The 24,653-nt window shown below is 43.6% G+C and overlaps 1 protein-coding gene and 1 long non-coding RNA gene across 5 annotated transcripts in view; one reads left to right on the top strand and one right to left on the bottom strand.

Moving 5' to 3' along the window:
* Window positions 1-20,648, bottom strand: part of FBXW7 (F-box and WD repeat domain containing 7) — a 283,629-nt gene extending 262,981 nt beyond the window's left edge. For all 4 annotated transcript variants that reach the window (XM_073341352.1, XM_073341354.1, XM_073341355.1 and 1 more), the window contains exon 1: window positions 19,876-20,648. The gene's annotated coding sequence lies outside the window, so the exon portion shown is untranslated. The remainder of the gene's footprint in view (window positions 1-19,875) is intronic.
* The window catches only part of LOC140910456 (uncharacterized), a 40,052-nt gene continuing 35,475 nt past the window's right edge, over window positions 20,077-24,653 (top strand). The window contains exons 1-2 of the long non-coding RNA XR_012158600.1: window positions 20,077-20,748; window positions 22,324-22,427. This is a non-coding gene — a long non-coding RNA (uncharacterized lncRNA). The remainder of the gene's footprint in view (window positions 20,749-22,323; window positions 22,428-24,653) is intronic.

The raw sequence follows: 24,653 nt of genomic DNA on the forward strand, positions 1-24,653 counted from the left end.
GACTGAAGGTTTAGGCAGCTGTTCCTATCCAAGCTTTTATGGCTCAGCTGAGTGCCATGGAAGCACATGCAGCCCAGTCCATTAAGCCATCAATGGACCTGCATATCCTATAGAAGCAGCATATTGTACTGGACTTTGGGGGTGAAAAGGTCAGGAAAAAAGCCCATGCACACATACAAGATGTGAAGGCAAGAAAAGGAAAGTAAGAAAGCCAGCAACTGTATTGGGAAACAGGATAAAGGAAATACAGGAATGAGAACTCTGTCCTCCAGTACATAATAATAAGCTGTTTAACTACCACCACAAAGAGAGAGAAGTTGAGAACCACTTGTTACAACCTGGCCCTATCCTCCCTCTGTGTGGTCGCCATGTTGTAAAGAGACCCAAATCTTTAGGCAGGGGAGTGACTGGCTCTTAGCTGTGGGTCTCCCAGGTGCAGTCCCCATGTCTGACACTCTTTTTGAGCAATGTGATTCAAGTCAGGCTGCCAGTGCCTCAGCTCTCCTAAGCCCCCATTCTGCCTATGGGAGCTCTGACTTCTACTCAAATACTCAATAAAAATAATGACTTGAACTATTCATACAATTTTCAGGATTCTAAATTAACTGTATCAATTCAGAAAAGAGATCAGACTGCTCAATGGAGACCTTGCCCAGTGTGCAACAGTGACCAAAATAAAATTAAAAAAATCAAATAAAATGTTAGGATGCACAAGCATGGAATGGAGAACAGTATTACAATGCCATCATATAAATCACTGGTAAGTCTTCACCTGGAATTCTGCTTTCAGTTCTTATCAACCCATCTCAAAAAAGGATATCGCAAAAATAGCCAAGTGACAACAATTATTAGATGCGTGGATCAGAAAATGACTAAGAATCAGAAAAAAAAATGGTCAAATTCTCATGATGGCACAATTTTAATATTAGAGTGCTACAAGGTCTCATATAGATTTGTTAACATTGCAGAGGAGACATGAGAGACAAAATAATGAATGTTATAGAGAAAGTAGATTGAGAACTTCTATTTATCCTGTGTAATAATACAAACACAAGGGAACATTCAGTGACACTGAAAGGTGGCAAATTCAAGACTGAAAAAGAAAGTATTGTTCCATGCAACACAATTGTGGAATTCATTGTCATAATATATTGAGGCTAAGAGTTCAGGATTAAAAAAAGGATTACCCACTTATAAACTAGCAAGAATACCTAGAGTTTTAACAGTTTTTTTTTTTTTTTTAAAAAAAGAGCACTTCAGAAGGAATATTAAACACTCAAAAATGTCATTAATGCAATTAAGTTGCCCAGTGGTCCCTCATGCCCTTCCAGAACACAGAGAATTCATAACTTGAATCTCTGAAAACCAGGGAATATAAAGTTAAGGTACATATCAGCCCCATAACACAGCCTTAACTCTGCCCCCAGGGAGCTGGCAGCAGCCAATAGGAATGATTCAGTACCGGTGGTCCCCGGTATATGTAGGGGTTGCATTCTTGAAAAAGGCAATGGATACCAAAACAACAGATACCAGGGACTTTTCCCCATAAGAAATAATGGTCTGCCCTGCCTCTTTCCACCTAGTTCCATCCCCGCCTCCAAGCGTGCTGCTGAACAGCTGTTTTGCGGCATGCAGGAGGCACTGAAAGGAAGGGGGAGGGGTTAATTGGGCCACCGGTGGACAGGAAGAGCGCTGGCTGCTCAGCACCCACAGAAAAGCAACACAAAATGTGAAGTGACAGGTATGCAGATAGGGACTGACATGAACTGGAACACATTTCCCTAACGATGAGTGAAGGATATGCGAAACAACGGATAATGGGAAGACATATACCAGGGACCCCATGTAATGGGAATGCAAAGGTTAAACTACCAAAGTAAGTGGAGGATTCTGCATTTCTTTAAGTCTTCATATCAAGAACATGATGTCTTTTTGGAAGATACTTTAGTCAAACAAGTTATTAGGCTCAACATAGGAGTAATAGGATGAAATCCTTTGGCCTGTGTTATACAGGAGGTCATATTAGATGATCTGTTCTAATGGTTCCCTCTGGCCTCAAAAAAAAAAAATCTATAAATTCATAAGCAGATATAAGAGAAGGTCTCACTGTTTGTACTGTGTTCTACAGAGTTGAACTTCAGCATTTCACTGCATTTACTCCAGCTGTGTTCAGGTTGTTAGCTGTAGCTATAGCTATAATGAATGAGGAGGGTCCGCTGCATAGTGGCATACATGACAGTCATCTCCAGGACTTAGTGAGGGACAAGTGAAGGCAACATTTCAGACAGGATTCTCAGGGCAAGAGAGAAGTGGTGGTAACATTTTGCAGTGTGGGGTGTTGTGTACAGCAGGTTCAGTGTTTGAGTGTAGGTAGCTCCTGTTTGCTATGTCTGATTTGACCTAAATCCAAGTTTTGCCTTAGCAAAAACATTCACCTGTAGTCTATAATGCCCATGTCAAGGTGGATAAAAATCAATGATTTAAAAAAAAAAATCTGATTTTTTTGATAAAATGCTTTTTGAGGGAAAAACCTATCTAAAGATAGTTTTAATTAAGACGTATCTTTGAGCTATAGTGTCTCATCATGGAATAGCGATTATAAATTCTAATTCTATAGTATGAGACAATATATTCATGACATGTTTAAGAAATTTTGTAAATGAGTTCCAATAGTTCATGGATTAGGGACCCAGTGTTATGGGGTTCCAGGGGCTTCTGTGTAGATTATTTAGGTTAATCTTTCTATCTACCCAGTGGGACTCAGTGCTCAGTCTAGAAGCTACCATCAGAGATGCTTAGTTTTGCAGTTCTCAAACTGTGGATTTATGTCTCCAGAGATAACATGCTTGTTAACAGCAAAAAATGTTTTTAAATAAATAAATAAATACATACACACACAGAGGTGAGAAATAACTGACCTCAACCATATTGTCCCTCCACAAATTTGTGTACACAGATTCAATCCTTTACCTCTCTCTAAAAGTGCAAAGTTTCAAAAAGTTCAATGAATAGAAGATTGTTGTTGAAATAGATCTGGACAAGAACAAGTCTGGAGATAAATGTGAGAAGTGAGGGACAGGCAGGAAACACAAAGTGAAACTGTTTCAGCAGCATATTCCAGAGGTCTTTCTGAGTGTCATGAGATCTACCATGGCATTCTCTCACTAGAAGGAAAAACCTATCATGGCAGCAGGCCATAAAAGAGACCAAGTTTGGTAATAAGAACCATTCAAGAAATATGTTTGCTGATGATCTTTTAAAGAAAGTCACACTAGTGAACTGGTGGAAGTCACCTAAGCACCTGGATTCAGAGACTGTTGAAGTGATAATCTCACTTTTAACAGCAGTAGCTTCTTCGATGGTGTAGAAAGAATATTTTCTTCCTTTGGACTAATTCATTCCAAATTGAGAAATCGTTTGGGACCTGAAAAAGCAGGGAAGCTTGTTTTTCTTTTCCAGATATGAACAAACAGGAAAATGAAGGTGAAGACAATGGAGTTAGCTGCAGAAGCCAATATTTTACGTTGATCAGATCGTGTTGACCTGGCTGACACAGTCGATTTAATTTTTGTTGGTTTTTTTTTTTAAGTATTTCATTTAACTATTTTAGTTAAAAACAATTTTAACAAAAACAAATCTGACTTTAAAAAAACTTGAATGTTTAACTAAATTCAAATTCACATGCTTGTTGTATTAAAATATTATATGTTTGCTGTTGAAGAAAAAAATCCAGAATACATAACGTTGTTTTAGTTAAATCAAACAATTTGAAAGTCTGTCTGGTGATGTTCTCCTCCTAATACATGGCAAGAAAATCCTCCAAATATTAATGATTAACCTATTGAATTATAGATATTTATGAAGTCACTGGGAGGTGAACTATCTGCTTCAATTACCTTTGGTAAATGAAATAACCAATCATTCATTTTCTGATATAGCTGTAAAACTAATCTGAAATTTTTCAAAATAAATCACTTTAAAAATATATAGTGTGTGCATCCTTCTAAAAATGAAACCTACATCTATCTCTGAGTTGTAAAGAATATGTATTAAGCTTATAACAACCAACAAGAATGCACTTTTATGTAGAAATCCATGATTAAATTGAGCCTTCCTGACTAGTGATTTAAATCAAATCCACCCTGGTCCACGTGCTCTGTTCCTAAAGTGTTCTGTTGTATCTGCTGGGATAGAGAGTTAGAGTACTTGTGTTATTGGGGCACTGCTCAAAGACAACTACAATAAGTCTGTGTTAAAGTAGTAACTCCCACCTTAACTTTGCATTTCCTGGTTTTCGGAGGTTTACATTTAGCCACTCTCCAGATTCTGGAAGGTCAATCTTAACTCTGTGCTATCTAAATTCTGGGCATTTAATTTCCTTAGGCTTTTTTAAAGTAATTCCTCAGCACCCTTACATACCACAGCCCAGCTCTCCCCTCCTCGGCAATGATTACTTCAGCCCTAGAATGCTCTGGCAGCATATTGATCTAGTCTCCTACTGCATCGTCTCCCACCTCTGTCTGTGTCCAGCGCTAACCAATTCTCCCTCCTACAGACACAGATGTAGGTGTGGGCATGGGACTTGCAGGTTGAAGAACTGGAGAGAAGATGCACGAACAAGGTCTAGCATGGAGACTGGGGACATTTCGGACATTGAGAGGGGGCATGATGGGAAGGATAGTCCCCTGGTTAGGAGCAGGGATTTGGAAGACCTGAATTCAAATCCCTAGTCCACCACAAACTTCCGGCATGACCCTGGGAAAGTCCCTTAGTCTCACTGGGTATGTTACATTGCAGCTGGAAGCATGCGTCCCAGCACGGGTAGACAGGCTCATGCTAACTTTGCTCGTGTTAACAGCAGTGTGGACACAGTAGCATGGGCAAGCCACCCAAGTACAGGTCTAGAGTCCCCTCTGTAAAAACGGAAGCAATACTACCTCAAAGGGGCATTGTGAGAATAAACACATTAAAAATTGTGAGGCACTCAGATACTACTGTGATGGGGGCCATTGACTGACAGATGGATTGATGATGGGAGATTCTGGGGAACAGAACTAAAATTTCCCCCATCATCCCTTACTGCATGCCTGACAATCTCCTTTCCACTCCACTCTTCCCTGCACAGTTCCAACCCCACAAGCACACACACAAATTTCCCTTCTCTACTCCAACTCCCCACATTTCCCATAATAGCACAGATTCCGCAACCACTGCTCCAACTCCTCCAAAATTCCATCCACACATGCATTGCTCAGAGCCCTCCCCACCACTCCATGCCCTTGATAAGCTTGGAGGGGCTACGAGAATGTGGGAAAGTGGTGGGGCTGTAAGAACTGAACGTATCAGGTGGAGACAAGAAGGAGCAAGACAGGAGAGTGGAGATGCAGAGTACCTATCCAAAATCAGGGCCTAATGTATATGAAAAAAGGGCTCCACACATCATCTGCTGCACAGAAAGTTCAGAGAGGTGTGAAGTGGACCCCCTCCAAATACCCGCTCACATAGAGTGTTAGAAAGAGGAGCTCAGCTCCCCTCCACTCCCAAATCCCAGTTTTTATGAGAGAAGGGGGCAAGGAGAGGGGTCAGACCCCTTCTGAGAGGCAGAGCCCACCAAATCGCTCTGGCTCCTGGTTGTTGTCCTGAGAGATAGGGCTCTGAATCGGAGGCACTCACTCAGGTTGTAACACCTCCCGAAAGCTACCATCACCCCGCGAGAGGGTCGCATATACTGGTTCAAAGGAAATATTTTCGAACGAATATCTTGAGTTTAAACTGTCGCAGGGCCTTCTTTCTGATCCACCAAACAAGAAATCTGGTCCAAGTGGGGCCCCAATCCTTGGCAAAAGAGTTTTTCCCAGTGACGCTCCTTAAGACAGAATGTGCTTGTTCTGAGCTGAAGCTAGGATGAACTCATGACTATAGGAAAAAAACCCTGTGTGGGGTTTGAAGGACGCATCACCAACCAGAGTCCTTGTTGGAGTTGGGGGAGATCTCTTTTGTAAGCTTATCAGCATGTCTTTAATATGTTTTCTCTGTAATTCTTTTCCTTAAGAATGTGCTTGCTTGGAAAGAGCTGTGTGGTACCTTAACTGTGGCAATTACACTGATTACCATCTCTGAGGAGAAAAATAAAGCAGGTGAGCTTAAGCAGCCTGACTTTGCTGGGGAGGTCCCAGCATAGGCAGGGAGCTGACAGTTTGGAAATACCACAACCCTACCCACCTTGGTCAGGAGGGAAGAAATGCAGGACTTTGCCCAAGAGATGTGATGGCTGAGGTGCTCTTGCTGAACCATAGAGGGGAACACTCTAATCAATACTAATTTCCATGACAATGCTTCTGAAGTAAAATCACAGTCGATTTTAGATCACAAACTAGAATTTTTGGTCTTGGGGCAAAACTTCCAAAAGGAGTATCTGCATAACGCAGACATATATTGAGGATCATGTGCAAAACACAATCTCTGAAAGCTGCCACAGGCAATGCTCAAACTCAGTGCATGGTGTAGCTCAAGTTCACTAATGTCAATACACTGCATAGGCACCGATTTTCTAATCTGATGGGGGGGTGCTACCCCCCCCCAGATCCACCCAAGTCCCACCCCCACTCCACCGCTTCCCCCAATGCCCCACCCCTGCCCTGCTTCTTCCCATCCCCGCTCCGCCACGCCTCTTCCTGCTCCACCCAGTTCCATGCCATATCCCGAACACACTGTGCCCTCGCTCCTCCTCACCCACACACACACCTCCTGATGCTGCGAAACAGCTGATCCGCAGCAGGTGGTAGGTGCTGGGGGGGGAGGAGTGATCAGCAGGGCCCGCCAGCGGGCGGAAGGCACTGATAGGGGGCTGCCGGTGGGTGCTTAGCACCCACCATTTTTTCCCCATTGGTGCTCCAGCCCCAGAGCACCCATGGAGTCAGCACCTATGCCACACAGTCACTGTGACAACAGTCTGCCTAGAATCTCTCTTACTTCAATAGAGTCCTTGCCTCAGTGCACAGAACACGTACACTTCAGTCTCTTTGACTCAATAGTTTTGGCACAAGTCATTTTGGAGACCTAAACTCTGTGGTCCATAGTTTTTCCAATATTGCTTCCCCAGTGGGGCAATAAGCATCATACATTACCTGAGTAACGTCAATCAACTGATATCAGATGGGGGATGATTAAAGTCATAGTCTGAACCTCAAGTGCGCACAAAAACCATAAAAAGAATCAGGTGATTTTGTAAGATACTGGGGTTTGTTTTTAAAGGGATTCTACTGGGGAATCCTTTTCTCAAAATACCCCAAATTTGGGCCACTAACCCTACTCCTCACCCCCAAGATGCATAGTTAGTTTCAAGACAATCTGAATAAGTACAGATTTTAAAACATTTAGAATAGTCAACCTTTAAACAGAAAACACTGCTCAACCTTAACTACAATGGAGTTAGCCCACTGCTATAACGAACCCTCAAGCTTCATGACATAATCAAACCTTTAACTACCAACTTAACCTGGGGCAGATTATCCAATAATTGCCCCAAACAGGATTCCAGTTGGCAGTAGCACTGTCAGAAGGATACTGGAATAGATGGACCACTGATGTGATCCATTATGTAAGTTCTGTGGTACCTATTTCCTCCCCCGGCCCCCCATGTGTTGTTTTTTCCTCTTCATCTCCCTTTTTTACATATTAGTTAATTCCATTGTGTTATCTGTGATTTTTTAGACCACCTCCCCATGTAGTCCCCATCCACTTTCAGATGCCTAGTTTCTCTCCCCACTTCCATTCTTCTTCTCCCACAAAATTTTCACTGGGCTGGAAGTGAAATTAACATTAACAGCCTTTTTCACTCCCCTCCCCATGCCACCCAGGATTTGAAGCCCAATTAATTCACTCCTGGCACAGAAAGCACTTCTCCCATGATGTGGCCTGGCAGGGGCTCACAGTTAAATTATATGCATTAGATCAGGTTTCATACTTTCCATATAGAAGTGTAATTTTTAAATTGACTGTACCCCTTCAATACAACAGAAAGCAATTATAAAGTATTTATAAATGGAGAATTCAGACAGACTATTTTTCATACTATGTTTTTTAAATGTAGTGGATCTGGAACAAACATAATAATATAATTTATCCTATACCCTTAGCCTCTGCAAATGCTTAGACAGTTCTCTCTATTTCCTTTTGTATATCGAAATTCTTATATGGCCACCAACACTATAACATTCAAGTATATAGTCTCTTTCATCAAAATCAGAAATACAGATCCAACACTCACAGACATGTCGTCAACTTATGAAATTCCCCAAAGGACCTTAAGTCAAGAAACTAGTGAAGGGGCAGGAGTACTGATTAATAAGAATAAATCTGATTTATTAAATCTAAGTATAATTCAATAAAGTTACCAAATTTAAAGAATACACCTTTTGTGAGAATATAAAACAGAAACAGAAAACTTATGTAATACATGTAAATCAAGTAAACAGTATTGCAAAATTTAGTGCAACAGGCATAGATTGTGTAATTATAGGCAAGAGCAGGCAACAACGCCTATAGTTAAGATTGCCTAACACTTTTCATTATAAGAACCTGTTTTCAGTTGCTTAAAAATAGAATCATAGAATATCAGGGTTGGAAGGGATCTCAGGAGATCATCTAATCCAACCCCCTGCTCAAAGCAGGACCAATCCCCAATTAACTCATCCAACCAATTTTTGCCCCATATCCCTAAATGACCCCCTCAAGGGTTGAACTCACAACCCTGGGTTTAGCAGGCCACTGCTCAAACCACTGAGCTATCCCTCCCCCTAAATACTTTAACTGTTCAGACTGAAGTGTTCAATGCTAGGTGTCTGTTACATGTTTGGGGTTTTTTGTTTGTTTTTTAATCTTTCAGCAAAAATGGTTCTTGCAGTTTCTCAGAAGAAAGTTATAGAAAAGTATAGTTTTACCAATGTTTCAAAAAAATATGCAATCATTTTTTCAGACGCTCTATCTCCCTGCTTTGGAGCACAGATTTAATTTAGCAGCAGGGTCAAACCTGGGAACAGAGAAATGCAATTTACTGTCCCTGTGAAAATCTACTCAAATTCAAAAGTTATAGGCCTTTGAAATTTGTCATTTGCACATGCTTAGTAAGGGATGACTACTAAATTCTCCTAAAATTCATCTGCAGTGAGCATGCTCCAGCCCAGAGACTGAGCAGGACTTTTCTCTCTATTGATCCTCCGAGCTACTGGCAATCACTGTCACTAGGCACTGCTAAAACCCAGGCACCAAGGAGGAGGAAGCAGCTTCACTTGAAAACACAGGTATGAGGAGAAGAAAGGAGCACGTTTCCTCAAACCTGCTAGGGGATAGGGGCAGAAGGATCTGTAACCAATATAGCATACCACCACTGAGAACCTGAAACTGAACTTGGGAATTCTCCATAAGAACAGCCATACTGGGTCAGACCAAAGGTCCAACTAGCCCAGTATCCTGTCTTCCAACACTGGCCAGGTAGTTCAAAGGGAATAAACAAAACAGGTAATCATCAAGTGATCCATTCTCTGGCCACCATTCCCAGCTTCTGGAAAACAGAGGCTAGGGACACCATCCCTGCCCATCCTTGTTAAAGAGCCATTAATGGACCTATCCTCCATGAACTTATCTACAGTAGAATCTCAGAATTACAAACACCTAGGGAATGGAGGTTGTTCGTAACTCTGAAAAGTTTGTAAGTCTGAACAAAACAGTATGGTTGTTCTTTCAAAAGTTTACAACTGAATATTGACTTAATATAGCTTTGAAATTTTACTATGCAGAAGAAAAAAGCTGCTTTCCTTTTTTTAAATAGTTTACATTTAACAAGTACTGTACTGTATTTGCTCGCTCTCTCTCTCCTGCTGCCTGATTTAGTAAATCTGGTTCCAAGTTCTAATTGGTCAGTTTGTAACTCTCAGGTTCTACTGCAGTTCTTTTCTGAACTTTGTTATAGTCTTGGCCTTCCCAACATCCTATGGCAAAGAGTTCCTCTGGCAAAGAGTATGTTGTGTGAATAAATATTTCCTTTTGTTTTGTTTTAAACTGCTGCCTATTAATTTCATTTGATGCCCCTAGTTCTTGTGTTATGAGAAGGAGTAAATAAAACTTCCTTATTTACTTTCTCCACACCAGTCATGATTTTATAGACCTCTCTCATATCCCCCCTTAGTCATCTCTTTTCCAAGATGAAAAGTTCCAGTCTTATTACTCTCTCCTCATATGGAAGCTGTCCCATACCCCTAATCATTTCCGTTGCCCTTTTCTGTACCTTTTTCCAATTCCAATATATCTTTTTTGAGATGGGATGACCAGATATGCATGCAGTATTCAAGATGTAGGCATACCATGAATTTATATAGAAGGAAATATGATATTCTCTGTCTTATTATCTATCCCTTTCCTAATGATTCCCAACCTTTAGCTAGCTTTTTTTGACTGCTGCTGCACAGAGAGTCAATGTTTTCAGAGAACTATCCACAATGACACCAAGATCTCTTTCTTGAGTAGTAACAGCTAATTTAGACCCCATCATTTTACATGTATAGTTAAGACTATGTTTTCCAATGTGCATTACTTTGCATTTATCAATCCGCAACTTCAGTATTCTTCTGTTGTCAGACAAATACCTCTGAAACCCTCTACTCACTGACCACACTGAAGATAAACCCCTACTACTGCTACCAGTTATACTGTTAGCTCTAGTGGTAAAAATCTGTGCTGTGGATGTAGTTGTTCCGACCTTGCTGGTGATCCATGTGCGGATCCACATGCTTGAATTTATTTTTGCTTTTAAAAAAAAAAAGCTAGGAAATGACTTTAAAAAAAAACTATTACATGAACATTGAAGATGAGAAGTCCAACACTCAAAAGTTAGGAAATATCAAAATTTGGGCTGTGTGTGTAATCTTACGGCCCCCTTGTGCATATGCATTATTGTACAGTCTAATTACATGATCACCAGGGATCCTAGTTTTCTGTGATAAACAAAATTCTCCAAAAAAAATACATAAAAATCAATGTTTTTCTACAATTAAAATGAAACACTAAAGTTTCGTTTCCCTAGCCACGATATGTAAGTATCAGTTGAACTAGGGTGACCATACATCCCATTTTGGCGAGGGTAGTCCCCTTTTTATCCCCTATCCTGGATGTCCTTATGGTCAGTTGGCAAGAGCAAACGGGACAAATGCCCAGCTTTGCAAAAACAAAAACAAAAAAATGGGGTGTGCCCCCTCTCGGCGGTGCAGAGGAATGTTCAGAGGGGCGAGTGGAGATGCCAGCCACTGGGGCTTGGGCTGTCAGCCCCAGCCCTGAGCAGCTCGGGCCAACCCCATGCGGTGTCCCATTTTCACTTGGGAAATACGATCACCCTAACTTTCAGTAAAATTTAGTTAACAGTTAATATTTTTTTTTTTTACATTTTTGCAAAAAAATAAAAATGTATGTTCTCTGCAAAAATGCAAATTCTGCATTTTTCTGTGGCAAATGGATTTCTAGGATCCCAGATGATCACATACTACTTTTTCCATGGAACATCTCTGGGAATACTACAAGCTGTGTAGCACATCCCTCTCCCCGAAAGCCACAAGAACTCGGGGGAGAAAAATTCTTGCGAGAAGCCAGCCCTAGAAGCCAGAGAACCTCAAACCAGCAGGATTAGATACTGAAGCAGCCTCAGCAGCATGCTGCCAGATTGCTTTCTAGTTTTCACTTTGGATATTCTCTCCTCTGTTCTGACGGTGAAGAAGTGGGTTGGAGCTGATGGCCTCACTCCATGCTTCCTTCCCTCTTCCACCCCTTGCCGCACTTGCTTCTATATCCCCTCTCTTCCTTGATCTAGTTATCAAAGACTACCCCAACAAAACTCCATGAAAAGAAGTTTAAAAAAAAAAAAAAAAACAGGACATTTGCACACCATCGCAGTGTTTATTCTGCTTGTGCATTATATCCCTTTTCCTTAACCTTTGACTGTCTTTGTCTACTCATATTGTAAATTCTTTGAGGCACGGACTGTCTCTTACTCTATGTTTGTATTGTACCTAGCATAATGGGGTCCTGTTCTTGGTGAGTTCCTAGGTGCTATCATAATAAAAATAATATGAGCGGTACCTTGCCAAACAGGGGTATTTTGAACACAAATTCTTTAAATGTTTGTAAAAAGCACATTGACACTGTGGCAATAAGCATTATAGAAAAGCCCAGGAAAAAATTATTAATGTTAGTATTCAGTGCAGGGTCTAGATAGTGTGCAGTAAATAAGGCCTGGAGCCATGAGTAAGATGACAAGGACAAGACGACACTGAATTCAGTGAGCGATATCCACCTCATGCACTGAATGAAAATAGGCAATGTCTATGAAGGTTTGATTTTGCAATCTTTATGTTATTTCAGTGTAGGGTTTGGGAAGTTTTATGTAATTATAGTCAGTGCTACCAGCTCTGGCTATTACAAAAGTTGCCCAACACTTCCCATCATAAGACCTTGGTTTTAGTTGCTTATAACTTTGCTATTTGGGCTGAAATTTTCCATGCTGGGCATCTGCCTCACTGAATGTCTTTGGAAAATTTCAGTCAAAATGGTTAAGCCATTCCCAAAAGCAAGGCTAAGGAAAAACATTGCTTTGTTCATGTTACAAAATTCTAGTGACCTTTTCTTTGAACAGCTCTAACACCCCCATGCTTTGGAGCAGGGACTTGAAATTTGGCAGAAGTGTGGCTTTTCTGTCAGGGATGTGCCATTTGTCGCCCCTGAGAAAATGGCCCAAATTTGACCATGTTTTAAACCTTTTGAAAAAAAATCAGTTTGCACATACTCAGCAGAGACTTACTAGAGCTTAAAAGACAAATCTCGAGAATTCTGTCCGCAATAGGCATGCTTCAGCCTGGGGCTCTGCAAGACCTTCCCTACAAATGCAGCTGCAGGCTGCTACACACTGTGCTGGGCAGGTATGGGCACCTGATCTCAGAGAGCAAGGAGACTGTCTCCCCTACTGGTCCCTAGCACAGTAGAGGAGAAAGCGGTCTGATTCAAATGCTGAGGGAACAAGAGCCAGACCTGCAGGAGGAAAGGAGGTCGGGGAAGTAGATTGGAAACAAGAGCTGGGGTGGGGGGAGAGGCAGGGAAAGAGGAGGCAGCCAGAGGGAAAGGGAAATGAGAGTTGGGAAGGAGGAAAGGGGGACAATGAGAATGGCTGGGCAAGCCAACTTGGAGCTGGGGCAGAAACTGAGGCCACAAGCCAGGTAAAATTAAGGTTGTACAGGAAACCTTAATTCTGGCATTTCCTATCTTCTGAGTGCTTTACTTTGCAACCCTAAAAGTGTTCTTTTAACTTCCTTTGGGCACATTATATAAATAAGTTTATATTACACACACCTGTCCCCTGCTCACCTTACATATTTCTAGATCATAATTTTGTTGGCTAAGCTTTTTAAAACCTGCTGTTTCTATCGAAAAACAACAACAGAGGAAGAACACAGTTACTATGCTGACCTAAATTAAAATCATAGAATCGTAAGACTGGAAGAGACCTTGAAAGGTATTCTAGTCCAGTCCCCTGCCCTCAAGGCAGGAGTAAGTATTATCTAGACCAGTGGTTCTCAACCTGCGGCCCAATCAAGCACAGAACTGCTGCCAATGTGACATCCTCAGGGCCATACAGGTAGTGTTGAATGCAGCCCACAATGATAAATAGGTTGAGAACCACTGATCTAGACCACCCCTTAGGTGTTTGTCTAAAGCTCTTAAAAACCTCCAGTGACGGAGATTCCAAACTTCCCAAGACAATTTATTGCAGTGTTTAACCACTTTGACAGTCAGGAAGTTTTTCCTAATGTCCAAACTAAACTGCCCTCCTGCAATTTAAGTTCATTGCTTTTTATCCTACCTTCAGAGGTTAAAGAGAATAACTTTTCTCCCTCCTCCTTTTAACAACCTTCCATGCACTTGAAAACTGTTATGTCCCCCCTCAGTCTTCTCTTCTCCAGACTAAACAAACCCAATTTTTTCAATCTTCCATCATAGGTCATGTTTTCTAGACCTGTAATCATTTTTGTTTAAATCTGACAGAAGGGGAAGAGGCAAAAGACAGACTTGGACTGACAACCAGAACCAGATATGGTAGACACAAAAAAACGCTTACTTCTACACTATATGTTGGTATATGATTAACACTGGTCTTGTTGGAAAGAACCACTGACAGAGTATCTTTCCCTTTCACCCCACAAAAATAGCAAGCCAGAATGCAATATAAATCAAAATATTTCTTTCATGTGTGACATTTCACATTTTTCCCCAGACCATTTTATAATTCAAGAGAGCATTTTTTCCCCCCTAAATCCATCTCAAGTTCCTTCAAACCACACATTTATGCCAGTAAGGCCATAATTTTCCATCTTGACACCTAGGCAGAAAAGCTTTCTAAAGAAGGAACTGTGTATTTTTGATGTGAGTAATGAATTTTCTAGCTGCTGCTACACTTCTTTGCAGATCCATCAAGATCTGCACATGGAGCTAAAGCAAAGAGAGAAGAGCTGCTTTGTGATGGATAATTTGTTTATGTAGTACCTTAAATTTGCTGGCCTTTGTAAAATGAAAATTTGTTCCCTAGGAACTGGACTAAGAATACCAAACAGATGATCATATCTCATAAGAACGGCCATATTGGGTGAGACCAAAGGTTCATGTAGCCCAGTATCCTGTATTCTGACAGTGGCACAGAAGGAATGAACAGAAGAGGTAATCATCAAGTGATCCATTCCTTATCACCATTCCCAGCTTCTGGCAAGCAGAGGCTAGGGACACCATCCCTGACCATCCTGGCTAATAGCCAGTGATGAACCTGTCCTCCATGAATTTATCTAGTTCTTTTTTGAACCCTGCTATAGTCTTGGCCTTCACAACATCCTCTGGCAAAGAGTTCCACAGGTTGATCTCAAAAATATCTATCATAATTGGCACACTTTGTGGTAGTTGCAGAGAGACCTAGAACCGAAAAAGTAGAGGCTTCAATCCTAAGAAGTCAGAAGTGAAGCAAAGTCAGTGAGTAGAAGTTCGCACTGCCACTGCTCACAATTTATCTGTTTTGTGAATAAACAGGAGACTTCAATCCAGGGGTTCCATCATCTTTCATGAATTTACTAAACTCATTAAAACAATGCTTCCCAGCATGTAGATTCATAGATACTAAGGTCAGAAGGGACCATCATGATCATCTAGTCTGACCTCCTGCACAACGCAGGCCACAGAATTTCACCCACCCACTCCTGTGAAAAACCTCTCACCTATGTCTGAGCTACTGAAGTCCTCAAATCATGGTTTAAAGACTTCAAGGAGCAGAGAATCCTCCAGCAAGTGACTCGTGCCCCATGCGACAGAGGAAGGCGAAAAACCTCCAGGGCCTCTTCCAATCTGCCCTGGAGGAAAATTCCTTCCCAACCCCAAATATGGCAATCAGCTGAACCCTGAGCATACGGGCAAGATTCACCAGCCAGATACTACAGAAAATTCTTTCCTGGGTAACTCAGATCCCACCCCATCTAATATCCCATCGGACAATTAGCTTATTTACAGGAAATGAAATTAAAATGTAATGTTTGCTCTGTTAGACACCACCACCACCAACTGAACTGTTTCCTCCTTGTCTAAAATGAAGTTGTGTATACACTCACACAAAAGTGTTATAGATGTTCAGGTATCTTCAAGGGCTTCATGTTGATTTCAGATATGCAAGTACTACATATATAAATTCAGTTAGTGGATATGTTTTGAAGAGTAACAGCCAGTGTGCCCAAATATTAGATTAAATTCAGGATTGGAGTACCCTGAGTGGTGATGTTTCATGTGTTGTTATAAGCTTTTTTCTTTTTTTAAAAAGCCAACCAAAAAAAAATTGCAGACATTGTTGAAGTTGACAGACCTACCATGTGACCTCTCACACCCTCCTTTTTCTAACAGCTTTCAAATTTAATTTAAAAAGAGAAAGCCAGCACAGTACCAAGACTATCAGAAAGCAGTGGGTGCACAGTAGGGAGGAATTAAAAAGTTAAGACAACCCAAGAAGCTAAAAATCCAAGTCATTTTCAGTTTTGTTAAATAAATAAATTCATTTTATTAATAATGATTTCACAGAATAATCAAGATGTTTATGAGCATGGACCACGCAGAAGAATATGCAATTTAAAAAAAAATACAGCTAACAATCTGACCATTGCAAAAAGGTGCTATAAAGAGCGTGACAATAATGAAAGAAAGGAAATTAAATTTAATTTGGATTCAGGATATTGACACAGCTTTATGTCAAAGGAAGTTGAAATGGTTTAGTTCAATCTGACAATAACATGTTGCTTTAAGCACATGTATAAATTAATTATGAAAAGGCACTGACTATCCCAGGGGTCGGCAACCTTTGAGAAGTCTTCATTAATTTAAGGTTTCACATGCCAGTAATAAATTTTACATTTACAGGGGCCCGCCACGGAACCCCAGACTGGCAGCGGGCTGAGTGGGCCGGCGGCCAAGACCCCGGCTGGCAGGGGACCAGGCGGCTGGAACCACAGACCAGCAGCGAGGTGAGTGGGGCCGGCAGCTGGTATCCCAGGCCGACAGCAGGCTGAGCTGGGCCGATGGCCGGCACCCCGGCTGGCAAGGGGCTGGCGGCCGGAACCCCAGACCGTCAGCAGACTGAGCATGGTGGCAGACAGAACCCCAGACCAGCAGTGGCTCACCCGCTGCCAGTCTGGGGTTCTGCCGGCTCCTGTCAGCCGGGGTCCCGGTCGCCAGCCATGCTCAGCCTGCTGCCGGCCAGGGGTTCCGTTCACCCAGGCCTGCAGCCGGCTGAGCAGGGTCGGGACCCCGGCTGGCAAGGGGCCGGCAGCCGGAACTCCAGACCGGCAGCAGTCTGGAGTTCCGGCCGCCGGCTCCTGCCGGCAGAGTCCCGGCCGCCGGCCCCGCTCAGCCCGCTGCTGGCCTGTGGTTCCGTTCACCCATGCAGGCAGCGGGCTGAGTGGGGCCAGTGACCAGGACTCCGGCTGGCAACAGCGTGCCAGTAAAAATTGGCTCACGTGCCGCCTTTGGCATGCATGCCGCAGGTTGCTGATCCCTGGACTATCCTATTAATCCTCTACACTGAAGGAAACTCATTCAACTTCTGGTACCTTGGCCCTGTAAGTCAGCAGAAGCTGGGAGTGTTGTTGAGGCATCACTCAATTCTTGCATGTCCTTAATGCAGTGAGTGTTGTACCCATGCTCCTGTTGTTTAAGAAAGTATTGCACACCTCAAGGTGACTTTGTCTCAAAAAAAAAAAAAAAAAGGAGTTAAGAAATTTCTAGTATTTTTCAAGTACCCCAGCAATTTTTTAGGTTTTACAATCACTTTTTAAAGAGTAAAAAGGAAAGGAGTACTTGTGGCACCTTAGAGAGACTAGTCTCTAAGGTGCCACAATTACTCCTTTTCTTTTTGCGGATACAGACTAATACGGCTGCTACTCTGAAACCTTTTGTAAGTGTCTCTCTCTTCCTGGTGAAAGATCTTTAAACAAGTGGAGAAACTGACTATACAAGTACAGTAGGTATACATGTAGTGCTGTCAAATGCTTAGAGCAAACAAACTGAAAAAAACAGATCAAGGTATTTCTCTCTCTAATCTTTCGGTTGAAGTAATCCTAGCTCACAGTGATATTAGAAATATAAAGTTTTTTTGACAAAAAGCATGACAATTTTTGGAGTGTTAATATAAAGGCACTATATAATAGATCTAGAGGGAATCCTATACATTCCTCTCTGATGGAAGGTCAGCCGCTGCAATGTAGGATTGAAAGAGGAGAAAGTAAAAGCTGATTGGAGGGAAACATAGGAGGGAAGTCAACAACACTCTAAAAATAAATCTAGATAAAGTTGGTCACCCAGTTTATTCTCCATTCAGTTAGAAGTGTCAGATAAACTTAAAGGTTTTCCTTTTTCTCTTTCAGAAAGACAGCTAGGAAAAATACCCTATAAACAGATGCAGGCACCAGTGTTATCCCAATGTTATTAATTCTGAAACTAGATCTGAAATACCATTCAAACGGTAGTTACAAATGTTCTTGGTTTGCATACAGTCTATGTGTAAGCCCAATTTAGACAAACCAAACTCATATGAAGAAAAAGAGTACTTGTGGCACCTTAGAGACTAACCAATTTATTTGAGCATAAGCTTTTGTGAGCTACAGCTCACTTCATCGGATGCATACTGTGAAAACTGCAGAAGACATTATATACACAGAGACCATGAAACAGTACCTCCTCCCACCCCACTCTCCTGCTGGTAACAGCTTATCTAAAGTGATCGCTCTCCTTACAATGTGTATGATATCAAGTTGGGCCATTTCCAGCACAAATCCAGGGGGCAGAGGGTGAGAAAACCTGGATTTGTGCTGGAAATGGCCCAACTTGATTATCATACACATTGTAAGGAGAGCGATCACTTTAGATAAGCTATTACCAGCAGGAGAGTGGGGTGGGAGGAGGTACTGTTTCATGGTCTCTGTGTATATAATGTCTTCTGCAGTTTCCGCAGTATGCATCCGATGAAGTGAGCTGTAGCTCACAAAAGCTTATGCTCAAATAAATTAGTTAGTCTCTAAGGTGCCACAAGTACTCCTTTTCTTTTTGCGAATACTGACTAACATGGCTGTTACTCTGAAACTCATATGTACAGCATGCAGTTCTCCATAAGGCAGAATGTAAAGTGATTTGCATTTTTCAAAGCCTGTATGGTGGGATAAAATGTTATTTATTTAATTTAGCAGCAACTTTAACTGCTGGCTAATGAGGTTGAAGATATGCTACTCAAGCCACCAGATCCTTTTCAGTAACTTGTATGTAGCAATATAAAAACACTCCGTATACTAAGACTCAATACCCAGCATAGGATTCCCAAACTGAGACCCATGGAGCACCTGACCGTACTGTGAGAAGAGATGACTAGACACATGGTGCTGGCTCTTCCTTCTTATTTCCAGCTGCTAAACTGTGTTAAAAGCCAGCTAAAATGCATTAAATACTTTCCTAATATTACTTTTCCATGCAAGCAATTACAACAGTTTCCAGAGGGATGTTATGCAACTGTGCATAGAAAAGAATCCACACTCTCTCTATTAAGATGAATCCCACCCTAAAAGAGTTAGAAAATCCCTCCACTAAAATATTGTGGCTTTTAAAGATGCTTGTATTTTTCAGTTCTGGTGTACAAGACATTCTGATAAAGCACAAGTAAAGTTCTGTTAAGCTCTTAAGATTTAACATAGAACAATAGTGAATGGAAGGAGGTTCAAAGTAGCTTAAAAAAAACTTGGTCTTTGTTCAAGACTTCAGTATCATTCTCTGCTGTTCCTTGCTGCAGCAAGTACAAAGCGAGACGTACAAGTTTCAAATGGGAACTAATTTCCAGACTCGTTTTTTGATTGGACGCTATCAACCCCTCTCACTGTAGTAACTCTTTACAAAGCCGAGGCTGCTTAAATCTAAAGGTGAAAAGTATCCGGATAGGAATTGACTTAACATAAGGATTTCCCTGCAGTGTCTCTCTCTCGCAGAGGCAAGAAGAGCCGCACTCTCGGGAGGGTCACTTAGCTCAGCAGACCGTGCAAAGTTCCCGGCAACGTGAGGCGCATGTGAAACAGGGGATACCTCGCGCGGGGCTGCTACGATTATGGTGCGCCCCCGCCCCGCCAGAAGGGACGGAGCCACATGCTCCCACTTAGTCCCCAGCCCATGCTCATGGGGGGTACAAATCTTTGCATCCGCGTGTTTCACCTGAAAAGTCATCAGCGGCGCGGAGCAGAGACCAACAGAACTGGACCCCCCCCCTCAACCCTCACTCACCTTAGGAGCAACAGCAGCTGCGGCGGGTTAAGTTTCCCTCCTTTGGCTCTCTGGCTGCAGCAGACACGCTACCGGTGATACAGGGTGCGGCTAATGCTCACGCTTGCGCCCGGAACAGGGGGATCCACTTCCCTGCGGGGGCTCTAAGGCTTCACAGCAAGTTGGACGCCAGGTCCCGAGAGACACCGCGTGTCCGGGAAACTTTAGTGAGAGACGGGTCCAGCCCCCTCGGCTGCCGCGTTCCCGAATCCCTCTCGCTACCTCCCGGCTCCGGGGGGCTGCTCGGCGGTTCACGTGCGTGTCCGGGTCTCTTCACATGGAGCCGCCGCCTCCTCGCTGCCCCCTCGCTTCCCCCCGGGCCGGTCTCTCTGCTGCCGCCGTCCGGGAGAGGAGGCGAGTGGCTCGGGCCGCGGCCCCCTTTCCGCGCTTCCTCTCATACACTCGGGCACCGGGAGCCGCCGGACCGGCTCCAGCGGCCGGGGCGCTGCTAGGGCCCCAGCCAGGCAGCGCGGGGAACCCAGGCGGCCGGGCTCAGCGCCGCTCCCACTCTGGTCTCAGGCATGTGTGAGTCTCTGCGCGGGGCGCTCCGCAGGCAGAGGCCGGCGGCAGCCGCCACGCGTGGGTGCCCGTTACCGCTTCGGCCGGAGCCCCACGGCTGTGGCGGGAGGGGGCGCTGGGGAGGCCGGTCCGGGCTGCAGCTCGCGCCTCGGATCCGCTTGTTTTCTGTGTCTCACCCAGAGCGATTGGTGCTGGAGGAGGGGGGGGAAGAGGACGGCGGCGCATGGGGATGACAGCCGTAACCAGGCAACAGCCCCCACCTCTCTGCCGGCGCACGGCGATGACATCAGAGAAGGACAAGGTGGCGCGGAGCAGGTATCGCTGTTGCTGGATGGTTCAGGCCAGGACAAGGGGGAGGAGCCTGAGCGCAGAGACCCAGCCGCAGCCAAAGCGCTGAGCGGGGATTAACCCGCTCGGTGCCGGGCTGCTGGCGGAGGAATCGGCTCTGGGTGAAGTTTAACCCCCGCTGTTCCGAGGGCAGCTGCCCCGGGAGGTGACTAGCGGGGCTGGGCGGAAGCCGAGGGGACCCCAGGCTGAGCCGTGCGCCCTGTGGCCTCGGAGCGGGTGCAGTAAGCCTCGGGCAGCCCTGGCTCCTCGCTAGAAAGAGCAGACGTCACAGCAGCGTCTACCCGCAGCCCTGGAGATTGGGACACTTAAACCCTAAGGAAATTGAGGCAACGCCTGGCTCGTGACGGGCCTCCGGGGGCCACTGGCGGGGAGCAGCCTGTTACTGCAGTAAAGCCCAGCGCTCAGACAGGGAGCAGGGGGAGGCTTGGGACGCAGGCAGAGGCTGAGCGCTGCCTGGGGACAGGGCCAGCCCACAACATTTTGGCACCTGAGGCGGGGAGCTCAAATGACGCCCCCATACCCCCTTGCTTGGGCCAAAACTTTGAAAGGTCTCCATTCTGCCTTCTTCCTCTTCTACTCCTCTCATGGTACTGCTCTGCTACCTACCCCAATAAGGGAGAATTAACAGCATAAAATGCCTTGTTCAAAAATTTTTTAAAAAAAAGGAGTACTTGTGGCACCTTAGAGACTAACCCATTTATTTGAGCATGAGCTTTTGTGAGCTCACAAAAGCTCATGCTCAAATAAATGGGTTAGTCTCTAAGGTGCCACAAGTACTCCTTTTTTTTTTTTTTTGCGAATACAGACTAACACGGCTGTTACTCTGAAACCTGTCAAAAATTTTAAGTAACACAACTTTCAAATGCCTTAACAGCAAATGTAACTTTTCTTGTCTGGCATTTTTATCTGTTTAAATCAGTAAAGTGGTGCTTTCCGTGCCTTCTTGGTTGCAAAGATTTGACCTGCTCCTGAAGGTCCACAGTCTGGGTCAGCTCATGATGTATTGAGATGGCTGCATGGCTGACCAGCTTCTCCTGTGTCATTGTGGAGAGATTGTGGAGCGTAGATGTGTTTTTATTAACTTCAGGTTGGAGAAGCTGTTTTGTCCACTGGCAACTGTTACAAAAAGCGTTAGAAGTATGCGCAGAACAACAAAAGCATTTGGAAAGAGGGTGGTCAACTTATTTGTGCACATATATTCCAGAACACCCTTTGGAGTTGATCCTGCTGAAATGTATCTTGAAAGGGCTTTCAGTTCATCACCTAAATCACTTGCATCAATATCGCACATGTCATCATGTGTCAACACTGTCTCTAGTGCCCTGCATTGGTGATGTAGGTCTTCTTCAGGTATAGTGAGGAGTTTTGGAATATCATACATCCCAAATATACTGCTGTGTTCCTTGAGCTGCATGAAAAGTTCTTCAACTGACTGTATTGCACAATCTAGCACCTGGTTAAAGAATTCAACTTTGAATTGTTGTTTGGGGGTCCCTTACGGGATTATCCCATGCATCGTAATCAAAATGTCTTCTTCTTCAGTGACTCTTGTATTCTTGAATGGGTGAGAAAATAACTTCAGTGTGAAGTTCCTCTGCCAACTTCTGTGCACTCTTCAGGACATTTTGAAATCCCTCATCTGACCGGTAAGACTGTAGGTATGATTTTATTTTGTCTGGTTGTTCCATTGCTCCAGATATATCAAGGTCAACACCTTGGAGTCTCTTGCTTACAACATTTATTTCAAACAGTATGTCATGCCACAACACTAAGCCACACAGAAATTTGAAGTTATGTATGTTTCTGGTGATTCCATTTCCCTCTGCCACTGTTCTCGCACAAACAGTTCCTGTCATAGCATTATCCTCTATAATGGCAACTATGCATCATCTAACTTCCCAGTTTGGTGTTTGATAGGCTTTATCGCCTCCACTCATCTTTCCCATCGTGTGGCACTCAGTGGTTTCAGCATCAGAGAGGATGTTCTCAGATGTTGCTTCAAAATTTGCCATCGATGAGTTGATGCAGAGAAAAATACATAGATGTTTTGAATTATATTAAAAAATTCAGCAGCCTCAGTAGAAGCTGAGCACTGCAATGAATGAGAACTGCATGGGACAAAAAAAGCTCGAGGGTTTAACTCTCAGATCCGTGTCTGCACTCCTGTTCTTTCCTCTCACATTGGCACCATTATCGTAGCCCTGACCTCTCAGATCAGCTATCGCAATTCGCGTATCTTCCAGCTTTTTAAGAAGCACATTTGTCATACCAGCTCCTGTAGTGTCATCAATGTCAATAAATTCTAGAAAATGCTCTCTGACAGTCACCATTGCAGGGACATTTTCACTAGGTTCTGTTGTCTTTACAAAACGCACCATTAAAGTCATTTGTTCCACATGGCTGATGTCAGGTGGGCAGTCCAGAATAACAAAGTAATATCTTGCTGACTTCAGATCTGCCACAATCTTCTGTTTGACTTTTGTTGCCAGTAACTGTATGATCTGATTTTGAATTGTTTTTCCAAGGTAGTGGTGTGTGTACATTTCTTGGGTGGTGACTCTTCTGAGATGCTCCTGGAGTACAACATCAAACTCAGCCATCAGCTCCACAATCTTAAGGAAGTTTCCACTGTTTGGCACATACAGCTGATCTGAAGTGCCACGCAGTGATGGGTTTTGGGTAGAAAGCATTCTCACAATGGCAATGAGCCTTTTCAGAACATTTTGCCAGTAAAGAGACTCTGATGTAATCTTCTCTTGATGCTGATCATCTATGGTGGCCTTTAACCTTAGTCTCATCTCAAGCTCTTTCCACCTATGGAATGCTCTCTGATGATTTGCTGCCTTCTCATGGCATGCCAAATTTCTAGCCAGATTTTTCCAGTCCTTTGTTCCTGTAGAACCCAATGTGGCTGGAACAATAGACTGGAAGAGTTCACAACAAAAACAGTATGCGGCATTCTGGGTTTTTGAGTACATAAGCCATGACCTCTCCACTTTGTCACCATTGGGGATTTCACGCCAGTAATGTGTTGGATGGAAACTTCTGTTTTCATTGTCTTTGGGGAACATGAAGTTTTTCACTTGCTGTGGCCCATGCAGTACAAGGAAGTCCCTCAGGCTACTGCTCAAGTGGGTCCAAAGTCCTGGATCATCTAGACTTAAGGAACTAAACTCAGCAGCAGCTGTTTCTTGCGCCTCCATCACACTCTTCTCTGATCTACACTTTTCTTCAGGAATGTGCATGGTTACACCCCTTTTGAGATGGAGATATGGATGCTGCAGTAACTGCCAGGTCACCTGCACTCTGACGAACTGGAAGATCAGGCATCTCCTCACCACACACATCCACACTGGGGCCGGAAGGCTCACCGTGAACATTTGTGTCTATGTATCTCAGGAGAGCTCCTTCCTGCTTAGATAGAAAAGCTTCCTTTGCTTTCTTTCTTCTTCTGAATGCTGCCCAAGAAGGGCGTTTTCTTCTTTCACTCATGACTGCTGTTCTATGCCAGCTTTAGTAGCTCTCAACACTCAATTGAAGGGGACAAATAAGCAGGCTGGTAGCAGGGCCTGAGTGAGGGAAGATATCAGCATCTTAAGGGCCTAACTGGCTCCTGCTTCTTCAGTTGACTGCTCTTCTCCTCCAGTGGGTTCAGGAAAGCAGCTGGAAAGAGGAAGCTCCCTGAGAAGCTGGTGTTAATCAGTCCAGGCTCCTGGGGGTGCTAGAGAGGTACATAAGAGGCTACTCTTCCTCTCTCTCCCTGCAGCTCCTGCTGCTTTCTGTTATTCCCTCTCACCTTTTCTCCTGCCTGCCTGTTATGTCTCTTGTGCCCTCCTTCCTCCAGCACAGCACTCCACCATCTCTGTGCATCT

The sequence above is a fragment of the Lepidochelys kempii genome, chromosome 4, assembly GCF_965140265.1.
Source record: "Lepidochelys kempii isolate rLepKem1 chromosome 4, rLepKem1.hap2, whole genome shotgun sequence".
Taxonomy (NCBI): Eukaryota; Metazoa; Chordata; order Testudines; family Cheloniidae; genus Lepidochelys; species Lepidochelys kempii.